This window comes from Lissotriton helveticus, chromosome 1_1, assembly GCF_964261635.1.
Source record: "Lissotriton helveticus chromosome 1_1, aLisHel1.1, whole genome shotgun sequence".
In the NCBI taxonomy this organism is placed as follows: Eukaryota; Metazoa; Chordata; class Amphibia; order Caudata; family Salamandridae; genus Lissotriton; species Lissotriton helveticus.
This window is the reverse complement of record NC_136057.1, coordinates 1,853,154,508-1,853,166,732: the sequence shown is the minus strand read 5'-3', so window position 1 is coordinate 1,853,166,732 and position 12,225 is coordinate 1,853,154,508.

The following is a 12,225-nucleotide window of genomic DNA, read 5'->3' as shown; positions in this document are numbered from 1 at the left end:
TTATATGTATATTCTTATATGTAACCACCTATCTATCCATTTATTGAATGTCTGGTGTTATCTATGATGCTTTCATGCTTATTGAAAATTGTTATGAGATAATGGATCTATCCTTATTAAGCTGTATTTGTTTTGTACCAATGAATTTTCAATAAAAAAAAAACTAAAAAAAAAGGAGCTAAGGCCTAGCTTTACTGGAAGTGAAGATGTGCTCAGATATAAATGAAGGCAATCCTTTTCCAACTATATGCTTTGCTCATACCAGACTTGCACCTTTGCTCTCACAATCCAGAAAAGAACACAACACGCATCTGTCTAAAGAACATCCTATTCAGAAAGAGCTCCTGGACCCTCACACTCCCCATCCCAAGATGCACCCAAGTTCCATTTAAATGGATTCACACTTCCTCTTCTAAGAAGCTTTATAAACACTTTCTTGCATCCTCTCCAGCAAGTTGTACAGTGCTTCATTGTCCACCAGTTAGACCTCTACTCTATTACTACAATGCATACTTACACATGTAGAGGGAAAGAATTGTCTCTGAATAAGCAGACATTTTTAGTTTGCCCAGAGCTCACCCACAGTTGCTAGTTATACTTATTTTCCCTCGATTGCGAGCACAAATGTGAAGAATTGTGACATGGGCCATTTTGTTCTGGTGTGTCTTGATGAAGAATCTAGCTTTATTATGTAGACCATGAACATGCTACAGATCCTCCACAGCTGTCCGACACCGTTATCACTCTTAATACATGTCTTTATTTTAAGGCCAACTTTGATCTTCATTAGTGAGCTCCCCGTAAGCAAGAAAATATGATTTTAATAAAGCCATTTGCAAAGCTATTCTTGGAAACGATATTGTGTGTGCTCCACATTCTCTCACAACGTTGTCCTCTCCTTGGATACATGTCAGCGATAGAGCCTCTGTTCTCAAATGTTTGTCTCGTCCTATTGACCTCAGATGGGATCAACTCTCTGTTCTAGGTTGTCCCACATTCTCGCTTGATCCTTCCCATTCTTTAGCCAATGGTTACCTTGGTCACAATGAAGATGAGGATTGTAATTATAACAGCCAGCCAACAGACTGAGGACATCACATAGCAGTGCCGGCAGGTTGCGTCTCCTGGCCTGGAAATGCATGTGAACCTGCCACCGCTTGTGCAACCGTCCAGAAGTGCACGAAGGCAGTGAGGTCTGCGTTTTGGGAACTCCTGTTGGGTCTTGTTGGCCGATTGGTCTCTTTCTTTGTTTTGCAGGTAGGTAGCATGTTCCAGAGCACCAGTTTCGTCCACTCCAACTTTCCCAAATGTATCTTGAGGTACAGGAGCTGCTAGGAGCTGGTTTGTCGGATATGAGTGGGCCTCTCGATTGAGCATCAGATTCTGCTAATGGATGCGGAAGGTTAGAAAATAAAGAAAATACGGATTAGGTATCTATTTTTTTTATATGTTTGCATCAATATATCAACACAGGTCTCTTAAAAAAAATACCTATTTTACAGAGAAAGCTAGCTTGTGGTTACGTGAAACTGACTTCTATTGCATACTATACTTTAATGCATAGAAACCCGTTATTTCAAAATTGATCCCAGAAAGCTGTGCTCCAGTTGGTATTGGATCAGTTTAACCAAATTAGGGGGGAGGGAGGTTGACAAATGTTTTTCTTGACCCATCCTTTCCCTTCGGCTAGAAGTAGTGGGTAAATGTAATCTATCCCTTCCTTAGTACTTGTGCCAATGCAGTTCCTCTTCTGTCTACGAATGTGTGCACAACAAGCTAAATGGTAAAAAGATATTCCAAAAAGATTGAGGGAGCGACTCAATTCAACAACAACAAAACAATCCAAAGGTTCACACGCTGTCGGGAAGGACGCCAGACGTCGCCTGCCGAGACTCCCCATGAATATTTGCGATTTTTACGATTACAAGGAATGGTGCTTTTGAACTTATGAAGATCAGTGATTTAATGAAAAAGAATACATTCGGGGAAAGGGGAAGTTCAGGCAAAGAAACTAATAAAGTGTTACTTTCAGGTTGTACTGCTGTTGGATTTTTCGAATGCTGAAACAGGATCTCGTTTATGTAAAGTGCATATGATTAAGAGCCCTGATGATGTCCATGTTTGGACGAAACGCGTCGGCTGTTTAACATGTATATTGACTTATGAAACGATTAAGATGTATTACTGATTGATCGTCATCATCTCTGTTGAACACTATCAAATAAAAGAACATTTTTGGGAATTCACATTTGTGAACCTTTGGATTTTTTTGTTGTTGTTGAATTGAGTAGCTCCCTCAATCTTTTTGGAATATATTATGGACATTACTGGATTTTGTCGGTGGATCCAGATGAGGTGTATCATAAATATATTCTCATTTATTGTATGCAGAAATTTAGTTTTTGTCTGTGCTAATCTAGTTACCCTCACCGTTTTCCGTATATGAGTATTTAAATGGAAAAAAGACTAAAGTGGAACAGTAGGGTAGTACAGGACTTGCCAGCCGCTGCCTATGGATACATGCGGCTGCTTCTGCTGCTGCCATGGACTATAGACTTGTTGCAGCATTGAGTGAGTGCCTATGATTAGTTCTCACATACATGGTTCTCTCTGTCAGATCCAATCATTTGAAAAAGTACTTATAAAGGAGCACTTATGAACAAGATACAAAAAACCTCTAAAAGCAATTGGTTGTTCTACTGGGTCTATGGCATGCCACTTCTCATATCACTTAAATCACAAAAAGAATATGACTTATGAGAGATAAATCTAACACTTTTTTGTCAACAATAATGCCTCAATTTGAATGTGACTCAATTGATGCTTCGATCGAATATCTTTCATCGTATTAATAATTTCAAACACACTCCAGAATGAGCTGTAAATCAATTATTTTTTAATGCTTCTATTCATTCTTTTAGAATAAATTCAATACTTAGTACGAATTTCATACAACATATGCACTATAATTATATATACACTTAACAAGCTAGAGCTGCCCAGATTTACACTTTTTACATTGCGTCCATCTCCAAGGGAATGCACTTAAAAATTCTGTGAACCAATTGCCTTACGTCCATGTGTTCCACATAGAATGTGATTCTGCTAGTGATCCTTGTATCAAATATATTTTTCCAATTGTGGTGGGCTCCTTTTTTGAAGAAAATAGACATGTTTCGGCCAGGTAACTTACAGCCTCCTCAGGACCATGTAAGGAGTGTGAATTCTTTAGATTAGAAGAAAAAAATAAAATCACCCTAAGTCAGTCAGGGGTTTCAATTATAATTGCACATATATATTTGCACAGTGAGAATGTGTGTAAATATTCAGTGCCAGTGCGGTACATAGAACCCAATCACTGAAACCAGAGGAAAGAAACATCCTTTATGCACATAGTTAATACAATTCTGGACAGAAAACGCCAATCACTAATAACATACTTCAGGGGCAGAAAGCACTGAGAGAATCGCCCAACTGTGGTACATTCCTGACACGAGTAATATCCACTTTGTGAGCATTTGCCCAGTGATATACCACCGTGAAACATGGATGCAAAGTGATATGCTAAGAATACAGGATGTGCCGAATGGTTACTGGTTGTGCCGGGTGTGAATCCAATGTAGTATCCCATGGCCCAAACGGATCTGAGCTCGAGTAAGTGCATGTACATACATCATAATGCAAATGTCTCCCACTGGGAGGAGGAGCGGGTGACTATATTGTATTACATCGTATTGTAGCGTGCTGCCCACCAAAAAGCTCTTCAACACCTCAGGGGTAGCAAGCACTATATAAATGCAAACCCTTCCCTCTTCCATCCCTCCACTATTCAATCCAAATAACAGACTAACATGTCCACTACTCAGTATAATTTCATATTCCCCTAGAGTAATTCGCCACTAATCCTTTTTTGGTTCCGGAGTAGCTTGCTGCTCGTCTAGAAGCACTTTGACGCCTTATCGGGGTGGCAAGCGCTATATAAATGCCAACCGTTTACCTATTTTATCTCTCCACTATCCTTCTCAATCCAAAACCCAGACTAACAAATGCACTGCTCAATTGAATTTCATATTTCACTATACTAATTTCACCACTAATCCTTCATGGGTAGTGAAGTATCCTGCTATTCACTGAAGAAGTATTTTGACGCCTCGTCAGGAGTAGTAAGTGCTTATAAATGCAATTACAATACAATACAATGCACATACATCATACCTCAAACAGCTCCCACTGGGAGAGAAGGGGCCGGCGACTATATTAAATGTTCCCACGTTGCTTTGGGGATGGGGCGTCACTGTGCCAAGTTGAAGCCCTTAGTTATTCCTGTGGGGAAACACTTTGTTACAGGTAGTAGCGGCCTGGGGTGGCAATCAAGAAAGCCTCATTAATATTCATATGGATGTTGACAGTAGTCATGAACACGTGGCGCGGCTGGTAGTCACACATGGACTGATCATCCGCAGCCTCAGTTACGTGGAAACTAGCGGGGTCTCCATCAGGTTTACCATTGCCAGGTGCGTCCCAAGGTTATAGAGATCCGGCGACCCGGAAATGACGCTCGCTGTCGTTCCAGCATGCGTCCCAGAAAAACTAAATTACAAAGCGAGGATGCCGACCATGGGCGTAGGAAGTGTGGGGACGCGGGGGATATGTCCCCCCCCCCAGATTTTGGAGTGGGGGGGACACGGGGGACAAGGGTGGGGGGGACGAGGGGACAAAAGAATTTCCCCTCTCCCTTCTGTTACTTGACCTGCCTGGAGTCAAAGAGGCCCCCAGCCCTCTGCCCTTTGTTATGCTGCAGGAAGGCTCAGAGGCCTGGGAAGTGCAGAGAAAGGGGGGGGGGGGAAACGGTCTCTTTTCCTTCATACCCATTTCTGTCTTTGTCTCGCTCCTCCTTAAGTTCTGATTTCAAGAGCTCTTATTACTCTCTCTTGCATCTCCTTTTCTTCATTTGTTTCTATGTGAAATGGATCCAAAAGAGGCGGACACTGGCTGGATATTTCCTCATTTATTGCCCGTTTTATAATTCCAAAGAAAAACCTCGGACGGAGAGAAAAAAAATGAAATACCTAAATGAAGCAATACAGAGTGGTCAGCAGACAGGCCAGATTGTTATTTACACCCACACACATTAGAACCAATTTACAAGCGCTACTTTCTTTTTTTCTTCTTTCTTTGAACAACATTGTTTTCCCACGGGAAGTGCACCATTTCTAAAGGGACTGCAATACCTGGTTGATGAGTGGAGCGGAAATTTTAATATGATCGTTTTCAACTGTTTTAATTATTTTAGCTTATAAAATGTGTACTGCGGCTCTGTGTTCGGGGATGTGATTTTTTTTTTAACCAAACTGCTTACATTTTGAAAAGATATAAGCAATGGAGGGAAACATCCTTTACCACGCAACTTTTACCACGCAGTGCCTTTACAACGCAGGTTTTACAACGAAAACCATTACAACGCATTGCACTGGGGGGCGCTCTCTAGGATAGGGAATAGTTTTAATTTACCATCCAACACCTTCCCTACCATCCAAGGGGACTGGAGTTGGAATAGTAAATTAAACTATTCACTATCCAGCACCCCCCAAAGCAATGCGTTGTAATGGCTTGCGTTGTAAAACTTGCGTTGTAACAGCATGCGTGGTAAAAGCATGCGTTGTAACAACGTACATCCGCAATGGACATTGAAATGGGTCCCTTTCTGGTCCAGTAGCCATGTCCTGAATTGTTCAGGCAAAATCACTTACTGATTTCTGAATAATGAGTTTAAAACTGTTACGGTAACCATGTTGTTCCTGAATACATTTCACATGATTTGCTTATTCTTGCATTCCTTATGAGTGTTTGCTTTTTTCAGGGTGTTATTCATTTTTTTTTTCAGGTAGCATTTTACTGTTGTCTAGTGCATGTCTAAATTTGAATTTAGTTGCAGCACAATTGAGTTGTAGCTGAAGTCAGTGCAAGTTTCTCTCAGTGGGGCACTATGGTGTTCAGTGTGGGAGAGGATGTGGCACTCTGGCCACACCACTGGAGTCAAGCTATCCAGGCTGATGAAGGCTGATAGCCAGAAACCGGTCCTTGGATGCTTGATTCCGGTCTGGGAAAGACATGGCTTGGTAGTTCGGACTGGACTGTTCCCATGAGGCACAGGGTCAGAGCTGATTTGCATATAGCCAGTGTCTAACCCAGGGTGGTGTGGAGTGCAAAAAAACGATGGATTTAGGCCCAGATCATTGTACTGGGGTGAATGTATGACATTGTTCTACATTCTGTCCATCAACTGTGTTTTTTGCAATTTTCACCCCGAGTGGGCTGGGTATGCTCAGACGTGAGTCCCAGGCTCTCCACACCACTGGAGTCAAGCTATCCAGGCTGATGAAGGCTGATAGCCAGAAACCGGTCCTTGGATGCTTGATTCCGGTCTGGGAAAGACATGGCTTGGTAGTTCGGACTGGACTATTCCCATGCGGCACAGGGTCAGAGCTGATTTGCATATAGCCAGTGTCTAACCCAGGGTGGTGTGGAGTGCAAAAAAACAATGGATTTAGGCCCAGATCATTGTACTGGGGTGAATGTATGACATTGTTCTACATTCTGTCCATCAACTGTGTTTTTTGCATTTTTCACCCCGAGTGGGCTGGGTATGCTCAGACGTGAGTCCCAGGCTCTCCACACCACTGGAGTCAAGCTATCCAGGCTGATGAAGGCTGATAGCCAGAAACCGGTCCTTGGATGCTTGATTCCGGTCTGGGAAAGACATGGCTTGGTAGTTCGGACTGGACTATTCCCATGCGGCACAGGGTCAGAGCTGATTTGCATATAGCCAGTGTCTAACCCAGGGTGGTGTGGAGTGCAAAAAAACAATGGATTTAGGCCCAGATCATTGTACTGGGGTGAATGTATGACATTGTTCTACATTCTGTCCATCAACTGTGTTTTTTGCATTTTTCACCCCGAGTGGGCTGGGTATGCTCAGACGTGAGTCCCAGGCTCTCCACACCACTGGAGTCAAGCTATCCAGGCTGATGAAGGCTGATAGCCAGAAACCGGTCCTTGGATGCTTGATTCCGGTCTGGGAAAGACATGGCTTGGTAGTTCGGACTGGACTGTTCCCATGAGGCACAGGGTCAGAGCTGATTTGCATATAGCCATTGTCTAACCCAGGGTGGTGTGGAGTGCAAAAAAACGATGGATTTAGGCCCAGATCATTGTACTGGGGTGAATGTATGACATTGTTCTACATTCTGTCCATCAAGTGTGTTTTTTGCAATTTTCACCCCGAGTGGGCTGGGTATGCTCAGACGTGAGTCCCAGGCTCTCCACACCACTGGAGTCAAGCTATCCAGGCTGATGAAGGCTGATAGCCAGAAACCGGTCCTTGGATGCTTGATTCCGGTCTGGGAAAGACATGGCTTGGTAGTTCGGACTGGACTGTTCCCATGAGGCACATGGTCAGAGCTGATTTGCATATAGCCAGTGTCTAACCCAGGGTGGTGTGGAGTGCAAAAAAAATGATGGATTTAGGCCCAGATCATTGTACTGGGGTGAATGTATGACATTGTTCTACATTCTGTCCATCAACTGTGTTTTTTGCGTATTCGGAACTGGAGCACCATTTACAGCCTTCATGACCAGTCCACCAGACCGCACTCCTGACTGAGCTCATTCCGATGCTACACCTTAGAAGGCCCGATAGACCTTAGAAACCCTGGTGTCTTAGCACCCGCAGGTGGACCCCAACGGTGGCAAGTGTGAGTTAACCTGGAAGGCCTGTCCACCACAATCCATACTGCAGTTCACCTCCAGTCTTGCGAGTAGGCATACAAAGAAGCACACCCTAGATCGACAGGGACTGTTACTGAGATCACATGATCCTTGAGGCCCGTCCACCGCACCCATTGGTACCTCCATTGGCCTTTTTCAGCAGTAGTGGTGCAACTTACCAGGGGTTGGCAATGTAGGATTTGCATGCACACCAAACTTAGGGGGTGATTATAATGAAGGTGGAACCGCCACGTCACCCCGTCATTGGCGTTCCCACTGCCATCGGTGACTGCATCAACGCCAACCATATTACAATGGCGGGTGCTTTCCTGGCGGTCGGAAAGACCAACTGCCACGCACCAGACTGGCTCCTTGAGCCCGCCAGTGCGGCGGAGGGGCTCTTGGTTCCTACAATGCTTGTGGTGCCTACCAGGCACCACAGTAGGGCTTACGATACCCCTTACCCGCCAGCCTATCCATGACAGTTCACCCGCCATGGAAAAGTTGGCGGAAAGGGACATTGGAGGCCCATAGCGGGCCCCTTTCCCCTCAGCCCCCAGACATGTGACCTGACAGAGCGTCCATCTCCCCCTTCCGCTCCAAAACCACCAAGATAATCAGCGGCGTACCCCAAGGCTTATCCCTCAGCCCAAGGCTGTTCAACGTCTACATGGCACCACTCGCCCACGTCGCCTGACAGCACAACCTAAACATCATCTCCTACGCTGACGACACCCAGCTGATCCTCTCGCACACCAAGGACCCCACACTGCCGAAAACCAACCTCCACGAAGGAATGAAGGCTGTCGCCGACTGGATGAGGGACAGCCGACTGTAGCTGAACTCGGACAAGACAGAGATCCTCATCTTCGGCTCAACCCCATTGGCCTGGGACGACTCCTGGTGGCCAACGGCACTAGGAGCACCCACCAACCACGCACGAAACCTAAAGATCATCCTTGACCCTACATTCTCCATGACAAAGCAGGTCAACGTCGTCTCCTCCACCTGCTTCAACACCCTCCGCATGCTTCGCAGGATCTTCAAGTGGATCCCCACCGAAACTAGAAGGACGGTCACCCAAGCCCTCGTCAGCAGTAGACTGGACTACGGCAACGCACTCTACGCAGGAGCCACGGCCAAACTCCTGTCACGACTGCAACACATCCAGAATGCCTCCGCACGACTGATAATCAACATACCCCGCCGCAGCCACATCACACCGCACCTGAAAGACCTGCACTGGCTCCCCATCAACAAGAGGATAACCTTCAAGCTCCTCACCCATGCACACAAGGCAATCCACGACACCAGACCGGCATACCTCAACAGACGACTCGGCTTCTACACCCCCGCCCACCAGCTCCGCTCCGCAGACCACGCCCTCGCCATCGTCCCCCGCATCCAAAGAGTGACCACCGGTGGCAGATCATTCTCCCACCTCGCCACCAAGACATGGAACACCCTCCCCATCTGCCTACGACAAACCGAAGACCTTCTAACCTTCAAGAGACTCCTCAAGACCTGGCTCTTCGAACAGTAGCAGTTCCCACCCCCTCGCGCCTTGAGACCCACACAGGTATGTAGTGCGCTTTACAAATGCTATGATTGACAGGTCAGTTTTTACATTGCGGCAGATGATGCAGCCAGCTGCACCTGCTTCAATGTAAAAGATAGGCACTGCGAATTAATAGTGGCGGTTGCATTGTAATGCCTATCGTCGGTCCGCCACCTTGAAGGCCAGCGGTCCCATTCCCCGATTCGATGGCAGACGGACTGAAGTCCGCCTGCCTTCGTAATCAGCCCCTAAGTTTGCAAACTTCATGGTCTCTGCTTCAGGCACAAACACTTTTAACATGTACAGCCTTCTTTCGGACCACCGGAGTTATGCAGCAATGGAGGCCAAAATTATGATGCAGTGTTGACTAAATGATGCAACAATAAAAAGGCTGCAGCGTAATGCGGTGCATTTTATGATACTTTATTATTTTAACATATTTATACATACTAACAGCCTCTGCAAAGCTTTTGCCTCATTAGTACCTGTGTAACATACAAATGCAGCACAGGGAAAGATGACCAGTCAACCTTTGCAAAGGGCCCTACACTTCACAGCAACATAAGTCACATTTCTTTTAGCAATTTTTTAACCGTTTGAGCTACAAAATTGTTTTGGGTCAAATCATTAGATTATGCAGCAGATGATGTATTATGTGGCAAATATGATACAGCCATAGTTAAGTGGAATTTTTTTTCCACTTAACTTAATTTTCCCCAGCATTGTAGTTGATCAATTTATAAGTTCCCCAAACACAAAAGTCGAGTTTTGGCACAATTTGCATTTTAAAAGCAGTCCTACAACACAGGGCTACTTTTAAACTGACCCCAGGCTTCAGCAGTGCACACATGCAAACGCAGAAAGGGCTGCTGGCCTCTAAACTGCCATGCCCTAATATATTCTAGGGACTTAAAGGTAGTTCTAATCTCCATGCCCTATTATGAACTAGGGCCTTACAGGAGAGGTCATGCCAATCATAGGGGTACCCTAACCCATAGTGCACCCTAGTGAATGTAGGTGTTTTCACAGTATATTTAAGTGTCTCTTTCAGAATAGCACTGGCCATGTGCCTGTTCAGGCAGAGGCCAGGTTCAGTCAGAGTCAGGTAGTACCAGTCAGCAAAACGTTGGGGAGTGCCCAGGGCACAGGATGGCTTTGCAACACTAAAGAAGCACACACTCAGAATTTAAAACATAACACCATGGTTGGGGGGTTCTCTTTAATAATCAGAATTGATTTCTATCCTAATGAACCCATTTTCCAACATTAGGATAAGGAATATATTTAGTGTGGGGAAATCATAATGTTCTAATCTATACCTTGAAGTTTTCATGCAGCTCTTTGATGACAGTTAATAGCTCACTGTCCAATGTTAGGATTTTAACTTATAAACTGCAAATACCAACAGAATCTCTCAGACAAAAGCAGTAACTCACTGACCAATTTACATGATATGCATTTTGTGATCTGCGTGGTACACATTCTTTGCAGCATGCACATTAACCCACTGTGTCTACCTTACCAAGAGTCAAAACTTCCACTAGACAAAGCTCTGATCTCTCTCAGTAAAGAACATTAATCACCAAAGTTATCTTCACATTTTTATTGTTGCCTGAAAATTGCTGGAGACCAGGAATGCAGCAGCAGGTACTTTTGAAATCATAATGCACTTTCAAACACTACGCCCCCACCCTAAGTCAGCCACCTATGTTTGCTTGGTGCATCAATATGATTCATATACATGTTTTTTTAACATTTGGTCTGATTACTATATGAATGTAAATAACAATAAAGCATAAATGGAAATTGTGACAACATGCCTGCTTTTCTTAATATTTCACTTCGAAATTATGCGATTGTATTTGTTTAACGGGCGGTGATTTGTATAGGGTCACTGGAAAGTCCACAAGGTTGTCCCTGCCACCCCCCCCCCCCACCCCCCCGAATTTTAGTGTCTCCTACGCCCCTGATGCCGACCCTGCTAGCACTCGCTAGGAGAAGTGTGGCTCAATGGTTAGAGCAGCAGACCCTGATGCAGAGGTCCAGCCCGGGACCAGGGTTCAATTCCCCACCTCGGTGGGTCTTGGGCTCAAAATTCCACGGACCTGATAATTCTCGCCTCGGTGCCTATTCCAATCATGGAGTCCCACTCTGCAACTCTGGGCAATAGCTTGCTTAATCTCCACAACGGCCCCCGCAACACTAAGGATGCCTGGCCTCCACCTTGGGGGTGCCCAGGAGTGGACACCTCACAGGGAAAGCCAGGATGGGTTCCACAGCGGTATTCGTACAAGCGCCTTGAGACCCTTGCAAGTGAGTAGTGCGCTAAACAAGCATCAATTTTTACTCGGACTCCAACGGAGGCTGGAATTCCGCTAGTCCTGTGTCTAGGCTCTGTTGACTTGGTGACCGCGTCACTGTCCATGGTTGTCTAAGGGAATACATCCTCCTCGAGTGCGAACACTCAACTGCTCTGGGCGAGGGAATCCCTTCTGTTAGGTCTGTATAAGACATGCAGGTTTTCAGTGTGCGCATCATTATAGCGGTGGGGCTTAATGTGTGGGTGTAACAGTTGAATAACCACTTTAGTAGGAAATGCAAGGCGTGGCAACGGGAAAGTGAACAGCTGGGAGCGCACAGTCTCTATGGTTAGCTTTTGGCATTTAAAACAAAACTGTACAAATTGAAAAAAATGTAATAGTCAAACATAAGAATATGTATAGGAACACAGTCATGTGCAGCAAACGACTTAACTGCAAATATCTGTCATGTCCAATACCCATTAATGTAGCTATGTGTTTCATAAGCATATACCCACTTTGACAGGACATGTCGTCTATCTGTGCTCTACATAAAGAAGCTTGTCAGCCAGTATCCTATTTGGCTGTACCCAATTTATC